Source organism: Sciurus vulgaris, assembly GCF_902686455.1.
Source record: "Sciurus vulgaris genome assembly, chromosome: 3".
Classification (NCBI taxonomy): domain Eukaryota; kingdom Metazoa; phylum Chordata; class Mammalia; order Rodentia; family Sciuridae; genus Sciurus; species Sciurus vulgaris.
Window position 1 is genome coordinate 138,074,749 of NC_136463.1, and position 23,051 is coordinate 138,097,799.

The window sequence follows — 23,051 nt, forward strand, 5'->3', positions numbered from 1 at the left end:
GTTAATTCAGTAGTGATCACTTCCTAATTCTTTTCTGACTTTTGAGAGCCTTTTGGTATATAACTGTTCAGAGTACTGCCTTATAATCCTTTTAATATCTGTAAGGTCATCATGATGTTCCCCATTACACTTCTGGTTTTAGTACTTTGAATCTTCTTTCTCTTTTCCTTGATCACTCTGAATTTCCCATTTTACTGATCTTTACAAAGAACCAACTCAGTATTATTAATTTTTTCTATTGTATTTCTATACTTTGTTTCATTAACACCCCACTAATCCATATTATTTCCTTCTTTCTGCTTGATTCCAGGTCAGTTGACTCTTCAAGTGTCATAATGTGGAAGTTTGTGTTACTGACTTGTGATTTCTTTTTTTTTTTTTTTTTTTAATGTGGGAATTTACAGCTGCACATTTCCCTTTGAGCACTGTTTTAATTGCATCCCATTAATTTGGGTATGTTTGCCTTCATTTTCATTAATATCAAAGTATTTTCTCATTTCCTTTGTGCAATTTCTTCTTTGAATCTTTGACTAATTAGGAATTTATTACTTAATTACCACATCTTCATAAATTTCCCCAATTTTCCCCTATTATTTCTAGTTTCATTTCTGTGTGAAGAAGGAATGTATTTTGTTTGATAAAACAACTTTTAAATTTTATTGGGACCTTTTTTCTGGCCTCCAATGTGAACTATCCTGGGAAATGTTCCACATGTACTTGAAAAGTATCTGTAATGTTTTGTGTTTTGGTGAAGTGTTTTGTATGTCTGTTTAATTTCATGTTAGTTTCCTAACAAATATGACAAACAAAAACCACAAACTGATAGACTTAAAACACAAAATTTATTCCTCACAGTTCTGGAAGTCAGAAGTCCATAATAAAGTATTGGCAGGTTGTCTTGAAGTCTCTAGGGAGAACAAGTTTCATCTTTCTCTCAGCTTCCCATGGTGCTGGCAGTCCTTCCTGTTTCTTGGCTTTGCAGCTCTGGAACTTCCACTTCTTCCTCCGTTGTGCCATGGAATTCTCTTTTTGTATCTGTGTAACAATTTCCCTCTTCCTATAAGATAGTAATCACATAGATTAGGACTTGCCTCATAACCTCATTTTAACTTGATTATGGCTGCAGAGACACTTTCCTTATGTAGTCACACACACAGGTCCTGGGGATTAGATAGTAAATATATTTTGGGGGGGACAAAATTTAGCCAATAGCACTTATTATTATATTTTACTTGTTTATCTACAGGAAATAAGTTCTTTGAATTTAGTAGATTGATTTGTTCTGTTAATCACTTTAACCTCTGAGCCTAAATCAATACCCAAGACATCACTGGTGATTGAGTAACATATATGAGACAATAAATAACAAATGTTTGATTTCTCTTTTATGCCAATCACCCAAACTAAAATCTGTGCTTAATATCCTATTATGGCTGGAATCTGTGGCACATGCCTGTAATCTCAGTGGCTTGGGAGGCTGAGGTAGGAGGATTCAGAGTTCAAAGTCAGTCTCAGCAAAAACAAGATGCTAAGCAACACAGTGAGACCCTATCTCTAAATAAAATACAAAATAGGACTGGGGATGTGGCTCATTGGTCGAGTGCCCCTCAGTTCAATCCCCAGTAACCCCCGGGAGGTAACATATATATAATCTCCAATGTTGCCTTGCCTAGTATACAATTTGTATCTTAACCATTATTTGCAACTTTATTGCTATTGAGAGCTGTTCCAATTTTTCTATATATTTTTTTCTATATAAATGCTAACTATTAAATATCAAAGTGGGTTCTGTAGTTTTTGGGACATTTTCAAACTCAGTGAACTCATAGTCAGAATTAAAGAAACCAAATCAACCCTAACTTGCACAAATTATTGGCCTGTTACCTTGTTGTTAAACTTCATGTGTTTAGTGAAATTCAGTTTAGCCTAAGTTCAGTAAATATCATTCTGAAGTAACTGAGCGTTTCATCACATTTTTTTCTTTACTTTTCTTTGTATGTGTGCATGTGTGTGTATGTGTGAGTGTGTGTGTGTGTCAAGGACTGAACCCATGAATGCTCTACCACTGAGCTACATCTCTGGTCCTTTTAATTTTTTTATTTTGAAAGTGTCTCCCTAAGTTGTTTATGCTGGTCTCATACTTGTAATCCTCCTGTGAGCCTCCAGAGTCACTGGCATTATGGGTATGCATCACTGCATCCGACGTACAGCAATTTAATGTAGGTGATTATAGTGGAAAAAATCATTGAAATGAAACTTGACTTACTTTGCTATTTTGAAGCTAAAAGCCTAATGCTGACAAATTAACAACAGATACTACTACCTGAAAAGCTTTTGGAGATAATTTTATCAATCTGTGATCATAAACACTAATCCTGGATACTATAATAGCCTTTTATATTTTACTTTGCTTCAGTCTAGTTTTGTGTAACTTCTTATTCTAATAGACCCACCAACTTGAAGTGATTAAGAAACCATTATTATTGGAGGAAAATATTAATAGACTTACAAATGCTAAAAAATCTATGCTAAAAGTGATTATTTAGGTTTTAAAACATAATAATAAGTTGTTATGATATTAATATAACGAATATTGTTGCTGCCTGCAGCAACAATCCTGCGGGAATTTATCGGAGGTGGACATGAACTACTTTTATTATCTTTATCTGAGCTACTTCCTTGCTTGTGTTTGCTTGTTCGCTAGATTATAGAGGAAGAGAGGCTTTGCTTACTTTTAGTTTTAGAGGAAGAGAGACTTTGCTTAATTTTAGAGGTGCTACTCTTTCAGAGAGGCTACGCTTATCAAAGGTCTACTGCTTTTTAAAGGCGGGTGGCTTCTTGGAGGTGTGGGGTGCGGCCTGCAGCATGCAGCCTGTGTCCTGCAACCTGCTACCTAAAGGTGTGTCCTTAGTCCTCTGTCCTGTGGTCTAGAGGTGTGTGCTTAATCCTGCGTTCTGCCAACTGCCAACCCCTCCCTGCAAAGAGAATAATGTCTTATATACCCTAAGGCAGCCAATCAGCTTTGGATTAAGTAGCATGGTTGGAGCATGCACAACGGTACCAATCAAGAAAGAATGAGGAATATCTGTTGACCGCTATCGCAGAGGAGACATTAACTAATCAGGCAAAAGTAGATCTCCGCGGGGTTAACACTAATTATGCGCCACCTCTTGGCTCAATGCCAGCCGCCATCTTAGGGCTACTTAAACATGTCTCTGCAAAATATGCTGTCTTTACTAATGTTTAAGATCTATGAATGATATTTGTATTATCTACATTCTAGTTTATTATAACTTATAGCTTTAGAAGGAATTTTTTTTTACTTTGCCAGTGAAAACTCTTAATATATCATATGAATGATTGTTTGAAACCTAACTATAGGAAAAACAAGTGGCAGGATGATTTTTACTATATATAATTATATATCTTTAACCATCATAACCAAGAGATTATTTTGTGTATTTGTATATATACAAGTTATATTTGTACACAAAGTAGCAAGATAATACTTCTTTTTATTATATGTGTACATGTCTGCTTTAAATATAGTTTCTTTGAAAAGATACATAAATGAAAATGATCATAATATTAACAATTCTGTACTTCTACCTGCTAAAGATTTTTTCCTGCTAACAATCCATATATAAATAATAAGCATTATATTTTTCTTATTAAAAAATAATTAGTAATGTTAATATAAGAATCATTGATAATGGGTTTAGATTAACTTCTATAACCTTATTTGTAATTGAATTTATTTAATGAAAATATAATTTTTGTGTTTATACATATCTCCATAAATATAAAAATAAGAATTACAGATTAATATGTTAAAAATAAGAAAAAAATGAATAAAATTTTATTTTGGGATTTTTATACTTATTTAGTAATACTTTCTGTATGGAATTCCAACTCTGACTAATATTAGGTCCTTTCATTTCACTAGAAATTATTTATGGCAAAGATACCAATTCTAATATATTTCTAGATTAGATAAATAAGTTTTATACGTGGAAAATGCTAGTTTCTCAAAGAAATATTTTTTGCCTTTATATTTTTATACTTCATCATTCAATAGAGTGTTATATTTACAAATTATAAATGAGTTTATATATGTGAGTGTGTTGTGTAGGAATATATTGTACACTATATATATTTGTAATATTTGTTCAATATTCAGTGGATACCTAAAGAAATTTAAGTGTCTTTAATTTAGGAAATGATCAGAAGAAAATTAGCATCAGTGTTTTTAAAATATTTAGTATACTTTTTGCTTCTACACATATTTTTGTTTATTATCTTAAATCAATATAGATAATTAAAATTTGTATGTTACTAATAAGGTTGTTTCATCTGTTTATTTAGTCTTTTAGCAGTCTTGACTTCTTTCTTGAGAAGAAAGACATATCGTATATTATTAAATAAGTTAAATTAAGTGACATTGACCATATTGATGTTTTTAAACTATATTATTTAGACAAAGTAGGATAGGTTTATATTGAAAATTCTTTTAAAAAAATAAGAATGAGAAGAAATGATATGTGCAATGGATAAAACTGTTTTTCATAAGTTATCTCTAATCAAAAAATGTTATGGATCCATTCATATGTGTTCCTTTAATGTGTTACAGTGTTTCACAATTCATTTGTTTTTCAGTACACTTGGGTAAAATGATGGATAATAATTTTGGAACTAGCAGGTCATGGCAAATGTTTCATTAAATTATTGATATGTCTCATTGAAATTACCTTTTAAAAATTTATCTTTTCTGAGGTACTTACTTCTGACTTCCTCAATGGAAACAGGTATCAGTACCCAGTCTACTATGTCTTTTGTATATTCCCATTTACTTATGCTCTTAAAAATAATATTCTGGGAACTTCTTTATATATTCTGGGGTTGTTGAAGGAAAATATTATTTTCTAAATTGTCTTTCTTATAAAAATGTTCAATATGCTACAACCGTAAGCTTTAATTTGTTATACATTTAATTTACTAATAAAAAGATTGGCATTTAGCATGCAAAGATGTAGGGAAAAATAAACAGAGAAGTAGCATATTAACAGGTAAATCTATCAATAATATATTAAAGAATAAATTAACTAAAGAAATGAAAATAAAAAGCCCTAAAACTTAAATAGGTTTGTAGTACAAGAGTGTGTCAATGTACATGAGTTAAGACTGATGACTTAATGGAGAAATAGACAAATCCCCTTCTATTGTTGAAGTCTTCAACATCCGTCTCTCAGAATTGAATGATCAAGAAGTTAAAAATCAGTGAAGGAATAGTTGATTTAAATCAACTTATGACTTGTTCTAATTGAAATTTACATAAAAATCCATCTTACAATAGACTGCACATTTTCTCATTATCAAATGTAATATTCGTCATGAGAGATGATATTCTGGACTGAAATATACCTTAAGAAATTCAAAAGAACAGAAATAATATATGTTATCAGACTACAATGGTACTAAACTGAAATTTTAAAAAGTGAAAAAAATAGCTTGAAAATATTTCAACACTAAAGATCTCTTTTAAATAACACCCAGATCAAAGGAAAAATCTTGAGAGAAATTTTTAAATATTCAAAGATAAAAGAAAAGACTCAGGATAAGATATATACACCAAGGGCATTAACCAAGTGACCTACTTCCACCAACAATGCCCCAGTGGCCTACAGATTCCACCATTAATACATCAGATTATTAATACATCAGATGGATTAATTGTCTTATGAAGTTAGAGCCCTCATAATGCAATCACTTTTCTCCACCTCTGGACATTGCAGTATGGGAACCAAGTCTTCAACCTATGAACTTCTCAGGGATATTTCAGATCCAAACCACAAGAGTTGACATCATTTTCCATAAAGATTGAAAAATTCATGCACTCTTCCTCATTATACTAGAAATAGCTAGTGTATAAAATACAAGAAAAGGCAACTAGATAAAAAATAACTAGTAAAAAAATACTGTTTTTCACAGATGACATGATTTTCAATGTAGGGGGGAAAAGAACAATTACTGACATGAGTAAATATGTATAATAGCAAAGTATAAGAATACAAGATTAATATGTAGAAGTTAATTGCTTTCTTACATACCAGCAAAATACAAATTTGATTTTTTTCTTTTTTTGGTTACTAGACATTGAACATAGGGGTGTTATACCACTAAACTACCCTCTCAGTAACTTTTTTCTATTTTATCTCATTTATTTTAAGACAGAGTCTAGGTTGTGCAGGCTGGCCTTGAGCTTGTGATCATTCTGCCTCAGTCTCCCAAATTGCTGGGATGACAGGCATTCACCACAGTGCCTAACTTGATTTTTTTATATATACAACATGATGTTTTCAAAGATGCATCTCTACCTTCATTTTCTGTAAGAGATTGTGGATAACCAATATTGGTTTCCCCTAAGTATTTGGTAGCATTTGCCAGTGAAACCACTGGACAGTGCGTTTTGATTTTCAAAGGCTATGAATTATTAATACAAGTGCCCTAATAGATATTAGCTATTCAGATTATAAGATCTCTTGTGACTTTTGGCAGTTTGTGTCTTTCAAGGAATTGGTCTATTTCACTTAAGTCATGAAAAATGATTTTTACACACACACACACACACACACACATATATATGCAGTCTATGTATCCACAGGCCTAGCGTACCTAAGAAGGGACCTACCAGCATTCATACAACAATGACTTCTTTTTGAATTTCCACATCTGCTTTCTCCAGTGGATTTTCGTTTTCAATGCAAACATGTATGATAGGGGATCAGAGTAGGTAGAAAGTTCGTTCATCCCTAGTAAGTATTTTTCCAGATTTTTATTCTAAGCCATTAGTTCTTCTCAGTATTCTAGAGGGATACACTTTTGAAACCCTAAATCTAGAAGAACACTACCTTCTGTGCTTTTGCTGAGGAGTATCTTCCCATAGGCAATGAACTAAATGCTTTTCAACATGTGCCTACATTAGGAAGGAGAGGATCCTAATCGAACTATTGACAGTTAGAAAACAGAAATGCATCACAATTAATAATAATTGGTATTTCAGATTTATTGAGCTTTGAGCTAAGATGGAAAGTTGAATTATCTTTGCTTCTCTGTTGAAAATCAGATAATGTTGTATATATAGGTCTATTTCATGCTCTCTGTACTGATCCGTAGTTCTGTGTCTATTCTTTTTTGACACCATGTTGACTTCATTAATATAGTTTCATAATAAGGACTAAAGTCAGTAGTGCCAAACTGCCAACATTGTTCTTTAGTATTTTGTGACTATTCAAGGTCTTTTTTGATTTTCTTTGAAAACTTTAGAATTAGTTTTACAGTAGCAGCAAAATAATTTTCTGAGATTTCAATTGTTAAAATCTGTACATTAACTTGACAAGAGTTGACCTCCTGCCAGGCACAGTGGCACACACCTGTAATCCTAGTGGCTTGGGAGATTGAGGCAGAAGGATCACAAGTTCAAAGCCAGACTCGGCAACTTAGCAAGGCCCTAAACAACTTAGTGAGAACCTATCTCAAAATTTAAAAAAATAAAAATATACAGGTCTGAGGATGTGGCTCACTGCTTAAGTGCCTCTGGCTTCTTTCCCTGATTACTCACCCCACGAAAAAAAAAAGAGTTGACATCTTAACAATACTGAGTCTTCTTATTCATGAATATGGAATATATCTGTTCTAAAAAATTATTGATTTTGCTCATTAAAGTTTAGTAGATTTATGCATCTATGTCCTGAACATACTCTATTAGAATTACATGTAAGTATTTAATTTGCTGAATATGTATATGATATTTATATAGCTTCAACTATATATATATACATAAATCATTTTTCATGACTTAAGTGAAATAGACCAATTCCTTGAAAGTCACAAACTGCCAAAAGTCACAAGAGATCTTATAATCTGAATAGCTAATATCTATTAGGGCACTTGTATTAATAATTCATAGCCTTTGAAAATCAAAACGCACTGTCCAGTGGTTTCACTGGCAAATGCTACCAAATACTTAGGGGAAACCAATATTGGTTATCCACAATCTCTTACAGAAAATGAAGGTAGAGATGCATCTTTGAAAACATCATGTTGTATATATAAAAAAATCAAGTTAGGCACTGTGGTGAATGCCTGTCATCCCAGCAATTTGGGAGACTGAGGCAGAATGATCACAAGCTCAAGGCCAGCCTGCACAACCTAGACTCTGTCTTAAAATAAATGAGATAAAATAGAAAAAAGTTACTGAGAGGGTAGTTTAGTGGTATAACACCCCTATGTTCAATGTCTAGTAACCAAAAAAAGAAAAAAATCAAATTTGTATTTTGCTGGTATGTAAGAAAGCAATTAACTTCTACATATTAATCTTGTATTCTTATACTTTGCTATTAAACGTATTTTTTGTGCTCTTACATGGCAGAGAACTAAAAGGTTAGACTATCCCAAGAGTGGGCTTGGGAAGTGCAATATCAAGCCATGAGATCTTAGGGAATTCTGTGGATAGGAATAGAGATAATAAAGCAGTTATCAATAAAATGATGCCGTTTCCTGAAGCTGGCTTCATAGCCATGTGAAATTAAGAACAAGTAGTAATTCTCAACTACCATCATGTGCATCTTGTCCCCTTAATCACAGATTAATTGAGTTTGTAGCACTTAAAAAAAAAGCCTTCCGAGTAAATCAATTGGTAAAATAAATAAATAAATAAAGTCAATTATACATTCCGTATACCATTCCCTATACCAAACTTTTGGACTGAGATATATGCCCACTGAATAAGTAGAAACTCAGTTTCAACCTCAGTCCTGCCATTTACTATTGGAAAATTAATCCTTGAATAAGAATTTAAGTCTGAATAAAACAAGAATGTTAGCCTCCACCTGCCTGCCTTCTTGGAACTTAGGAGTAAACTGAAGTGAAATATTTGCATAAATAGGAAAGCAATTTTAATATTTGTAAAAGTCTATGAATTGTAACTTTTCCATAGTCATATCTGAAACTGTTTATAGGATGATATTGAAATAAGTTGCTTAATTTCCCCCCTTAAGAAGCTTTCAATTGACATGGAGCTATGACATACTCTCTCAAAAATATTAAATTGGCAGAAGAAGTTATTACAGTGCATTTTCCAAGAAATAACATATGAACTTTATTGGAAAATGTAGGATAAAAACTACGTAGCATATGAAAAGTCTGAATATTCAAATTGATTGGTGTGGTAGAGAAAGGGAACTTAGATAATTGGTACTGCATTAAGCAAAGACATTGAGATAGGAAGTAAATATACTTTATTCCTACAGCAGTGGAGAAATTGGTGAATCTCCATAAAATAAAATCATTTTAAGGAAAAGAATTCATGTTATTGCACATATAAACCAAGAGGATAGTTTAAGGAGTAAAGAAACAGTCAACCATATAAGGGTATGAATTACTGATATATACTACAATTTGGATGAACTTCTAAAACATTAAACGCAACTAAAAGAAGATATAAAAGGTGGCATAATGTATTATTCCATTCATATGAAATATGCAGAGACGATAAATCCATGAAAGCAGATTCAGATTGGTAATTTGCAGCTGTTGGGGGATGAAGAATATGAATGACTGTGGGGACTTATTTTGGAATAAGAAAAAAATAATTTAGAGTTAGATAGAGTTGGTGATTGTACAGCCTTGTGAATATACTAAATGCTATTGAATTTTTCACTTTAACATGGTTAATTTTATGCCATGTGAATTCCACCTTATTAAAAAAGTACCAAAAAAAAAAAAATACAAAGGCAGTTTCCCAAGAGGGCTAGTGAGCACAGCACAATTTTACCAGGGTATTTATAGGGACTAAACTCCTCTTTAAATTACTTGTCGAAAATTTTGGGAAAAGTTCTCATGAACTGACAGTTATATTTAGTAGGTTCTAGCATTTTCCAAATGCAAACATAGAAAACCTTTGTTTGTCAATCAACTATTATTTAAATTTCTACACATTTTAAAAACTTCATATTTATCCTTAGAAGTCTGTATCACTGTAATAAGTCTCTTAGAAAACAATACAATCAGTGTGTCTCACTGTTTTTCCGAATTGAGCAAATCACATTGTATTTTCTGTCATTTCTTCATGAAACTCTTGAAGTTAACACATCTTTCTTCACTAATCTAGAAAATTATTAAATCACTACTTGACTCTTAAAATATCCCCTTATTGGTTTCTCCTCTATTACAGGATAAATATTCATTTAAACTGGATTAAATTTACTAATATCAATATAAGTTGATTTCTTACATAATTATTAAAGTGGAATGAGGGATTCTGGTAAAATGGCTCCCAGGATCTACAAAACCATTTCCTAATATCTTTCTGTTGCCAAATTTTGACCCATGGCTCCTATTCTTATGGACACTTCATAAACAAAAATATGTTGGAATATAATGTGTAAGTTTTAAGTAGTTTAAAAAAAAAAAAAAAGCATGTGGAAGAACATAACAAAATAAGGACTTATCCAGTTGAGTCAGCTCGCTTTAGGAAACTTCCTAGGAAATCTCAGACACTTATATATCATGGGTTACAATGAAATGCAAGAGAGACAAAGGAATAAAATATTTTAATCATACAATTACTACCCTCAATAAAATTAGGGTTTTTATAATGGAATTAAATTCTAAAATGTCTATCAGGAAAGTTGTGAAAAATCTTTTCCTTTTGCATATTAAATAATATGTACTTACTAAATAATTAAACAAATATATTAAATATTTTACATTATGTATTTTGTGTTATATATTATGTATTATGTGTACATGAACTGGAACAGGCACTATATCAGAAAGTATAATTTTATTCATTAAGCAAACGTTCCTTGACTACCCACTCTGTTTTTGCCTCCAGATTAAAAATTAAGGAGTAAAATCAGACGTGGCACTAGTTCTCAGGGAGCTCATGATCTAGTGAGGAAATCATTCTATTCAACTATAAGTTAAATAATACCCTTCTATGAGATCATATAATAAATGTGGCAATGGGAAGAGAATCATCTGAATATTCACTGTGAAGCTGGGCACTGGAGCTGAGATCTAAGGATGATGCTTTAAGTAAGTGGTGGGGAGGTTTTGGATAGAAAGGACACAAAGGACAAAAACCCAGGTAAGGGAGAGGATAACTGAATATGACTGATGAGACCAAAGTTAAAGGACAAAGGGTACTGAAGCAGAGGAGACTGAGCTGCAGACAATACGAGAGGTTTGCAGCAATGCTAAGGTGTTGCACAATCACCCAGGGGACACAGAGTGCCATCCCTTCCTGCTTCATAGTTTGTCATTGCTCCAGAGGCGTTTTTTTTTTTTTTTTTTATAATTGGATATATGGAATGCTTTCCTTATCTTCCTCTCCACTGTATTTCTTGCTTTCTTCCTGGCCAGCTCACACGTTGCCCATGTCCTTTATACAAATCTCACCTGTCTTAGCAACATGTATCTTTTGATGCATCACAGAGAGATCCCTCTCATGAAGTCTTCATGACAGCAGATGCAACTTTATGCCCTTAGTCATGGTTAGTAAAACACCCTATCACAAACTCTACATAATTGTACCTTGCTTCTTTTCTCATTGCTTTACTTTTTTTTTTTTTTTAATATATATATATCAGTCTCTTAAATTAAATTGGAGCCTCTTGATTCAGGGATATGATGTCCTCCAGTTGGTTTTCCTAGAACTTGCAAAAGGCTTGACAGAGCATTAACACAATAATTAGTTACTGGGTGAACAGATGAATGAATGTTGGTTTCACTGATTTATTTTATTCTGTAAGTTCAGTTCTAAGACTTACATTACACTATGTACAAATCTGTCCCAGACTACAAATACCTAAGAAGAAAAATAGAAAATAAAATTATATTTCTAGACCTGTAAACATAGTATTCTGGCTTAAGAACACCATAGGGATAGTTTGTATAACCATTTTGACACTAATACTGAATCACTTTAACACTAACGAAAGCAAAGTGCTTTTTTATCTTAGGAGCAGAATTATTAGGAATTTCTGCTGAAGATGCTTTCAATTGCTTAATAACCACTTTATTTATTACTCCTTTTATTTATTAACAATTATTTTGTGCTCAGACTCCCAGCATTAGAAAAATTGTTCCTATCTGTACTCTGTGTGTGTGTGTGGTGTGTGTGCACGCCTGTACACAAGCATGCTGTAAAATTGTAAATATTAAGAATTGTGATGATAGCAAACAAAACACCATTATTTTGGGCTATGATCAATATGTTCACTTGGAAGGAATCCAAATGTACACATTTTGCTAGAATTTCTATCTGCTCACTCTAGTATCAAAGTCTTACACTAAAAAGAGAGGCTTCACCTGAAGCCTGCAGAGAAGAGTGGTACTGGTACATATCATTGTTGGCACCACTTCCGCAACTTGGAGAACTCTCCTATCTGCTCTCTTCTCCTGCGACTTCAAGCTTTTTGACTCTATTCATTTCTTTTTCACCTCAATATCCTAAAATGCTTTGCGAAATTGTGATGCTGAGACACCTCAATCCTGTGTTTCTCTCTGAAGACTGAAGTTGTGGTATAGGTTAAACAGATAAACGCATATATAAATACATTCATGAACATGACAAGGGTTCTGGAGCTGAAAAGGGAAGCAGGAGGGGGAACAAGATTATTTTTCTCTTGTTGATATGTCCTGGTTCTGAAAGAACATTTTTCATTTGCATCAGTAGAAGCTGTTTCTCTGCAACCCTAAAGAGTAGGAGAGGCAGGTATTCATATCTCATTTACTCATTTAGAAAATATAGATGTAATAATGTCAGTCTCATTTAGTTGTCATGAGTTTAAGTGATACAATATATGTAAATTGTTTAGGACAAACCTAAGTTATTAAATGCCTTTATGTTATCTATTATTTTATAGTCCCTATTTCAAGGAAGTATCTTAAGGCTAAGAAATGTTTATATATTTTTCCAAAGTAATAAGGGTTAAAAAGCTAGTATTCAAATTAATGCCTCCTTTGTCCCAATATATTGTTGTCTCCCTTGAATGACTTAAGGGAGATCATAGTTATTTTCTTTTTTCTTTTTTTCTTTTTCTTTTTCTCCTTTCCTTATTTATTTTTTAATTTTTTTTTAATTTTTACAGACTGCATTTTGATTCACTGTGCACAAATGGGCTACATATTTTCATTTCTATGGCCGTGCACTATGCAGATTTATCCCATTCTTGTAATCGTACACATAAAAAATCTTTTGAGAGGGCGTGGTAGTGCACACTTGTAATCCCAGAGACTCAGGAGGCCAAGGCAGGAGGATCTTGAATTCAAAGTCAGCCTCAGCAAATTAGCGAAGCCCTAAGCAACTCAGTGAGACCCTGTCTCTAAATAAAATTTTAAAAAGGGCTGGGGTTGTTGCTCAGTGGTTAAGCACCCCTGAGTTCAATCCCTGGGAACAAAAAATAAAAATAAAAAGAATTTTAAAAAACTCTTTTGGAGGTACCTATCTTAATAATCAAATTCACTTTAATTTTAATGGCAGAATTGTTCATGACTGAGAAAGGATGGTTGACAACATCTGAATCTAATAAGGGCAACACAGAAGAAAGAGAATCTAAGAGGAATAGATTTCAGCAATTAAGGTTAATTGGAACAGAAATAATTTAATTTGGACTGCTTTTCAATGTTTTAAATCTCAAAATTTGATTTTAATTAAAGCATCAATTCAACTATAAACTATGGTATTGTGTCCCAAAAAGAGACAGCCTGCTTGACAAAATATAATGTGATTCATTAAATTCCAGTGATCAGGAGCTAGGATAAAATACAGTTATGTGTGTTAGGCAGGCAGGAGCAAAGCCTAATGTTAACAGATATAATAAAGAGCAGATAAAGGCTTCTGAAGCTCAGTATGTACTAGAACTTATTTTAGCTCATCAATTGTGACTGCATTGTTACATGAAAAAAACTACATGCTTATATTCTTTTTTTATTATTTAAAATGTTCCCAATATACTCATATTTTGTAATGTGCCTGGTGGGAAAGCACTCATTTAGAAGAAAATTGGTAATCCTATCATTTCTACAGCAAATATGAAAATGAGAGAGAAGTGAGCTTTAGTAATAGCTAAAAGAAATTTCTCAGTTAGCTCTTATTAGGATGTCTTAAACACTGAATATCAGAAAAGAAGCAGTTTTTAGACAAGAGATGACAGAGCATGCAATGGGACTAATAAGTGAATGCCTCCAATTTAGGCTAGAAAGATATTACCAGCACTACTACAGGGTATATGGGTATATACAGTGCCTCTCAGTGAAAGACTTAAAAGTGTGTTTTGGGGAAATATATATTATGATGTTAGTATAATTATCAATTGTTAGGCAAATTCACTTCTAATAATATGTATATATGTGGAATTTATAAAGGGGTTTAAAAGAAAGCTTTTGTTCATATGTTTAATGAATGAATCTGCAAAAAGTTACATGCTTGAAGAACACCAACAAAGTACTACAATGTACTTTCAATGCATTCTTATGTATAATTTAGTAAATGTGTGTATAGATATCAACTATTAGCTTGTCTTAAGCTATTTCAACAATTACTACACTATTTAGTTTATTATAACCTATTCTAAAATATCCGTCTTTTCCAGACATTTTCAGTTATAGTCTCATTTATACATTCTTAGGTATCAAAGGTATTTATTTTGATACTTTCCTTTGCAGTAATATTACAGGAACTAGTAAAGAATAACTACCTCTGAGCAGCCAGCTTTATAGGACATGGATTATCAATCCATTGATTTTTAGTCAGGGCTCAAGACCTCATTGTTTTTCTCAAAAGAATTTACAATTAAAAAAAGACATTTGTAATTAGACGGAGATTTTGTTAAAATTTTCAAAGTTATAGTCTATTTGTTACATCAGACTTTTAAAAGTATACATGATTTAGGTTTTATTACATTTTTATTATTTATTATTTTATTACATTTATATGTATTTATTAAGTATAATTGTATCTATAAATAAAAAATAAATGATTTATTTATTACATTTGTTTTATTACACAGATATATTTTATTTCATCCTTTAATTGTGAAATTATTTTAGATCAGACCAGATCAGATCAGAAATTATTTTAGACCAGTTTTATACAACCTATAATGCTTTCATAAGAATTTTTTCACTTTTTGTTAAATATTACATATGTCTAATTTGTAACTTATTAAAATTAGAAGAGTCATTTGGATAATTATCTGCTAGATGATGAAGGTTGTATTCCTTGTTGTCAGGTCTCCTTTGAAATATTTGGATAAATTACCATTTAAAATGTACCTTGAATACTACCTTGTTTTGCAACACTGACAAATAGCTGTTTGACTCCCTATTATATTATAAAGTGAGTCTACTGATGGTGATTGGCTCATGCTATTCTTGGTAGTGACTCCCACATTTTTTGTTCCATGGGGTTATTTTGTTAACTTACAGGTCCTTCAAACATGGTTTATTTGAGAGAATAATAATCGGAAGTTCAAAATACATGTTTTATCAGTGTTGTTTAAGATTGGCAATGGACATCTATGCAACTACTGTATTTTAGGTTCAGGTTTCCAGCAAATAGTCAGAAGTAGAGATTTAAGTTCAAGAATTCACTGCATTATTGCGATCTCCATATCATAGTAATATATATCAGAAAGGGTTAGTAATTGGATTGGGCAAAGGCAGATGCTGGACTGCAAACTACTCAAACCAACCCTCAGTCAATTTCTAGGGGTATTTTGGAGCTGTGATGGCCTTGCAGTATTGTTCCAGCTATGACAAAGGAAACTCATATTCACAAAAAATTGGAAGAAACCAAGGAGTTGTCCCTGAGGGGCTGACCTGAGCATAGGCACTGTGGATTTGTCAACAGTGGTGAACTAAAAACAAAAAGAAAAACAGATCTTAGCTAAAAGCTGCCAGCAGCCAACATTCTCAGGGCACAGAAGAATACATGCTTCAGTTCTAAAATTATTTTTTTGTTAAATAATCTAACAAAGATACATTCATTGAGAAGGTGTAGCTCAGAGGTAGAGCACTGGCCTACTAGGCCTGAAAAGACACCAGGGTCAATACCCAGTCCCAAATTTTAAAATTATAGAATATAATTTAAATTTTTGATCCTGTTTTTTGAAACAACAATTAAAATTTTTTTAAAAAATTTTCTAGAGGGATAGGGACTTTAGTAAAGATGATGACTTGACTACATCCCACTGAATGTATCTGAATTTTGGGAAGTAGTTTAGTCATTAAATATGACTGGTTGTTTTAGAAAGGACTGGGAATATTAGGAACACAGATGATACCTCCTTTCTTGTAGTGGCAGATGCACACAGTGGTTGTTTAGTGGGCAGGGAATGAAGAGATAATTAGTATCCGAGAATTTAAAGAAGGAGTCGCTAATGATACTTATGATAGGCTTTCTAGTGGCACTGCTGCCTTGGAATGGTCTGGGAGTGAACTTGTGATAATGTTTTCCTGACTAGTGGGGGTTCATGCGCAGGGAGGAAGACTGCTCTGGATAGTTAAATTTCTATAGACTTGGAGAAAATTTTTATAAAGCTGCACCCTGTTGATAAACAAGGAGTTAAAATTTGTGACACAGCAGAGACTCCAATAAGGCAATAAAAATACAATTCTATGAAAATTTGCATTTAAGTTTAAAAAAGGCATTCAACAGAAGAGATAACACAAACTTTCGAAAACAATCTCAAAATATTGGAAAGTAAGGAATTCGTTGCTTTCCACAGAATTCAAGGAAAATAAAACACTGATAATACACTGTCTTCCCATAGACACTGGGAAAATAATCAAAAACCTTTAACATGGAGGAACACAGTAACCAGGATATGAAGTTCCATTTCTACCAATGACAGTACCAAATCTCTTCCCCAATAGTGTTTAAAATATTAGTTTTAAAATCCTATGACGTTATAAATTCACTAATATTTATAAAACGATGATAACCTGACAAAATTTCAGATATAACATGCGATACATTGGTTTACTTATAACAATAGACAATGAAAATTATTGAATTTATCCTACATTATTATAAATTAGGTTATTGGTAGGTTATTGTGATAATCTTGTTTGACAAGAGGTTTAATTTCTGATTACCTCAGATATCCAATGACTGAAAAGGGTAAAATCTTCTGTAAAGTGTTATATTTATTGTTATTAAAATATATATCATAAAATATAACACAATTGCCCTAAAAATATTTATCTATATAACAGTAAACTTTACATTCCATAAAATATTTTTATTAGTGTGTATCAGTGAATTATTCAACAGAAGTAGAGATAATTTAACAATATCCCCACATTTATATATTGAACAACTTAATGGAAGAATTTCCTTTGAATATTTTCTCAAAATTTTATTTTTATTTTTTATTAAGTTGATGCTAAGGTTGTTTATTTTCTAAAAATGGATGGAGTTTCTCAGTATTTAAAAATTGGTAATATAAGTCAAGAACTCTGAGGGTTTTTTCATATCCAGAATATTTAATTCCCCTGTGCCTGATAATAATTTTGCATGTAAAAAATAACACAAAACTATGTCAATTTGAAATAACCACCCACACACCTTATGGAATTAAAATATTGTGTGGGCTTGAAATCATGAGTATGTTCTGCAAGCATGATCTCCAAAACCATATTTTTCCAAAAAAAAAAAAAAATATAATAATGACAGTTGTTAAACCAAATGATTTGATATTTTAATGTCAGGAACTTGCTCAATAGTCTCTGGATCTTGATTTATAGTGTTAACTAGAACATTTGGATTTCAAGGACATAAAGTCTCATGATAGTAAAATATAGTAACACAAAATTTTAGAATGAAGAAGGAACAGAGAGTCCATTAAGAGCTATCAGTTTTTAGCATTGCCTTGAAGCATTTTTTTAGGTGCGTATTTTTGTTGTGGATGAAGGAGTTATGTTCTATATCAATTTAAGCAGCCCTTTACAAGCATATGGCTATAATCTAAGATATAGGAAAGGTTACGCACTTTGAGGGTGCCTCTGAGAGCAATGTTTAATTCCTGAACAGACTTGGCACTGTGAAAACGGAATGGAAAGAAAGCTTTCCAATTCACACAACTGATTGATACTTAAAGCACAAAAGATAAATATGGGAATTTCTTTCACTCTTGCCATCCATTAAATGAGTAAAATTGTTTACTGCACATACATGGGCCACTTGGAGCAATTTCCAGGGTAATTTTTCTATTCAAAACCCCCAGAATACTAACTGTTTCTTTTATATCTGGTTTAAAATTACAGACTAGAGAGTAGTATTTTTATAAACATGTTCACATTTTTCTCATTAGGATAATTTTCACATGTAAAACAATATTATAAGAAATAGACAAAAGAAACTATTTCATTAACTGAAAATTACATGTATACAAATAAAAAAGAAGTCAAAGATAATGATATAAACTTATTTGTCAGGATTGTTCCTCTGGTGTCCTTATTAAAATTTAATTAACCAGGTTTCTAACTTAACAAATAAAGAGGGACTTAAATTTTTAAATATATATTACGATCTACAGTCATTCTGAAACTTTGTGATTTCAGTCATTATAGAAAAACTGTAATCTCTTTTTTTCATAAAATTAATTGGGTTAGCTGGAATCTTTTTTATTTAATATTCTTAATCTCTGATAAACAGAATTATCTTACTTTATTTCTCAATCAACAGGCACTATTTACTTTATTTAAAATATTGAACATTTATGTGTCTTTTAAAAGCAACTGTTGAACTAGTTAGACTGGATGCTTGATGGTATTTTGTAGATACCTAGTGCCAGATACATTACAGGCTTCTTCAGCAATAAGATATTAAGTTATATCGTTAAAGGACAAGTGACTTAGGTGGCTTGAGAAATTCTTAACTGAGACAAAAGAAAATAATTTCACAATTATTAAACTAAATATTCAAAGAGTAATAAAAAAGTAAATATCTGTGCTTCATTTATTAACAGCTGGTTATATATAATTTTAGAACTCCAAGATCTATATTTAGGGTTAGTAAGCACTGAGAGTTCATGTTCACAGCCAGGGCTCTCAATTATTGGTAGCTCTAAAGTAGGTTTTTGTTCATTTTTTTAACCATGAAATTTATGTTTTACTCGATACTTGATCTATTTGAATAAATCATTAAATTGACCTGCTTTCTTTGTATTATGGAGACTTAGTTCTGCCATGGAGGAAAATTACTTAAGTGTGCCATTTACAAAATACTATCATGATACTGGCCTGTTAACATGTTAAGCTCTATCTGTATACTTATTCAATGCTTGTCACTAGTGTGGAATCATTTTTGTAATGTCAGAGAAAAGTTCTTAGTAGATGTTCTATGACTATCTCTGCCTTGGAAAAAGAAGTCCAGAGGCTCATTGCTGGATGGCAAGCAATTTGATCCTTAGTTAAATTTAATTTCACTAACATTTATTCAACACTTTTCATATGGAGACTTCAGGTACAGATTAAAGGAGAAATATATGGATTCCGTATTGTATAGTTCAGAAATCTTATAAGCTACACTGATACATAAAAAAATCAAATTAAATTTCTAAGTGTAGTCTATATGGTAGGTTCTACACAGTGTGCAAGCTCAGTGGCCCCAAGTTCAAATTCAAGTTCTACAAATTAATAATTTTGTAATATTGGAAAAGTCACTCAAATTCTCTTGGTTTCAGCCTTTTCACATGTAAAATGGGTATAAAATTTTTTTTCATAGATAAATTTTGAGAACTCAGTTTATATATTCACACATAATACTGTATCCCAATGACTGGCTTATGGTATTGGTTCATTAGAAGTTACCCATTATTAGGTTGATATTGCTAACATCACTTTAACGAGATAGATACATTTCACCAAAGAACAAGTTTGTATTTCTGAGGTTCAATTAGTGTTATAATATTTTATGTATTCTGCTAATTACTTTACATCTTATGGTAAATTATATCTAATATAATTCTTAAAGATAAACATTATTTTCCTCTATAGCTGAGGACAATGAGGCTTAGGGATGTTAAGTTGGCACTCAAAACTAGGTATATTTGCAAAATTGCTACCATTGAAATAATTAGCAGAAAAGGGAAGGTGGATCATGCTAGATGGAGAGAATATGACGTATAAAGATATTGGTTCAGTTAAGGTACTCAACAGTTTATCCCAGCTTGTTTTCTTTTTAAGATTTTCTGTGATCGACAAGTCCCAGAATTCCTTGTGTTCAGTCATGTGTCAAATATTACATATTTACAATCACTCTTGTACTTATCAATCATGCTTTGGACTACAGCCAGCTTCTACTGGAATTACATTCTCTGCTCAGTCTCCAAAAGGATATTTGATGCATCCATTTACTTCAGAACCAAATTAAATTCTCCATGTTGAGATTTAGTGTTGTCCTATATGTTTGCTACCTTCATTGTCTAAGTTGGTGTCCCATTATTCTCAAAAATGGTCTATTAATTTTAATCAAGCTGCATTTTTGCTGATTTTTCTGAGGTTTGTCTTTCTAATTCCTTTTTCAGTCCCACTGGTTAAACTCCCATTTTTGACTAGAAAAAAAATTTTCCATTTTCTTCTACTTATTTAAATACTTCCAATTCTCTAATATCTAGTTTGAGTCCCTCCTATCGCAAGAGATATTCATTAATAATAATAACCTCAAATCTGAGGCAAAATTTCTTGGAGAACACACCATCTCCTAAACTTCAAGACATTCTCTAGTACCAAGAGATGAAATTAAGGTGGGGAAGAAACTCCTGAGAGATTTTCTCATATTTACTAAGAAGACTTTTCTTCTGAGTCTTGGTTTACTGCATCTCACTACTCCTTATATGTTATACTTTGTTTTAGCTCAATACATTGTAAACTTTCATTGTGATTTTTTTATTACATTAGTTATTTATAATCAAATTGTTAATTTTCTAGTTTTCTGTTATTAGCAACAAGTTTACATCCAATGAGTGAATAATGTATGTATTATGCATATTCTTGGAAGTAATATATATATATATATATCTTGAAGTTATTTAGTGATTATATATATATACACACACATACATATATACACATACACAGATGTATATGTGAATATATACTTCATATATGTATAATTAATTAGAGTTGATCAATTGTGTTGTTCAAAGCAGTCCCAGTGTCCATTGTTTAATAGCCTGTGCTTGCTGAGTAGACAGATTGAAATGTTTTTATTTGATACCATGTATTTTTAAAAAAATTTAACACAATATTCAAAAGAAAATGAGTTCCAAATTATATGATTTTAAAATGGCTATTTAAGCACAAGATGTGAAAAAAAATTGGGAAGAAATTAATTAGTAATACTTAAGGATTTTAATTAAAAGTAACTAAAAAATGACCTGAAGACCACTGAATATTTCTTATCTTCAAAATTTATTCAAATTATAGTGAATATTCAAGTTCATTATAAAATATGCATTTTAACAAAATAATTTTTAATTTCAAATTTTTTATATTCATAAAGTATAATATACAAATTTTTTTAATTTCATTCAAGCAATATTTTAATGTAATTGAGATATATTAGTACAGCATGTCTGTTAGATCATTTACATAAACCTTTCTAGATACATTATAATGTAAGTTGTGACTGAGAATTTCCTTTGTTCTTACCTAAAATTTTCCCTTGAGGCTTGACTTGTAAAGAATGTAAAGAATGTACCTGAAGCTACTGGCAAACTATATTTGTCAGAAATAGGGGGAAAAAAAATCTTATTGAAGGATGAAAATTGCTAGACGAGAATTAATTGCTCCTGAAAAATGTATTATTTTCTTCTGGCTCCTATATAGTTTGAAGACCATTTCAGAATTGTTTTAGATGGAATGCTTCTCTATACGTTAGTTTATGGCAAAGGCATTATTTGAAAAAGTGATTCTGTACACACAAAATAGACGTTTATTCCCTCATTCCAGACCTCTGCACTTTTCCTACTTCAAAATTTTATTCAGAATGTATTTTAAGGATTTTACTAATTTTTTTGCTCCCTGGAAAGACATTCCTAAAAGTCTAGAAAATGAATTATCCTTAAATACTTGCATGTGTACATCTATAGAATAAGTAATCTGTAAACTATAGTGAGAGTCAGGGATTTATATGTTGATCTCAGTTCAAAGTTCTGTATCAACATCATAAAATCCAATTTTTAATGTTTCTTCTATTTCTATAGTATTCTTTTAAGATTCTGCAAAAATTGCACTATTTATTTTCTTATTGACAAAAGTGCTTTGAATTCGCTTTCATTCAATTGATTACATGTACACATTATAATAGAATATTAAATACAAACATTTAGAGCTATGAAAAGAACTATATAATTTATCTTATCCAAAATTTTCCTTTCACAAGTGAGAAAACTGAGATTTAAAAAGTTTTAAGACTTGACAAAATGTTATCTGTCATGGCCAAGAATAGAACTTTGGTTTTTTGGTTTTTCAGAATTGTGTTTGTGTTCCTCAGACATCAACTAAAAGGTCACATAATTTAGAAATCATTCCCTGATTCTGAAAGCTACACTTAGTGTTATAGCTGTGTGATCCTCATATACCCTATGCATCCACCACCCCCAGAGTTATTGCTTATTTATCCATATTTACCACAAGTTCATAGTCTTGTTGAGCTGTGACTACCTTACACATCTCTGTAAACCCTGTGCTATAAAACTACTCAAAAAAGCAGGAGCAGAGTAAATGTTTTATAAATGAATATGTTCAAAAGACAATGGGGAAAAGCCTATTTAGAAGAGTTAATTTGTGATCATCAAAAAATATGGAATGACTCAAATTGTTTTCATTTGGAAAACGTCTAGACAAACCATCCATGCAAAGAACTGATGTTCTAACAATGTGATTGAACCAAGATCAAATTCTTACAACTAACATAATCTAGACATAAAAGATAATGTTATATAATGTTACTCATACGGCATTTCCAGAAAAGACTA

General features: G+C 31.6%; 1 protein-coding gene across 1 annotated transcript in view; it reads left to right on the top strand.

Moving 5' to 3' along the window:
- The first annotated feature begins 1,027 nt into the window (after nt 1–1,027).
- ZNF804A (zinc finger protein 804A) overlaps nt 1,028–23,051 on the top strand; it is a 354,436-nt gene continuing 332,412 nt past the window's right edge. Inside the window, exon 1 of the mRNA XM_079134543.1 lies at nt 1,028–1,067. The gene's annotated coding sequence lies outside the window, so the exon portion shown is untranslated. The remainder of the gene's footprint in view (nt 1,068–23,051) is intronic.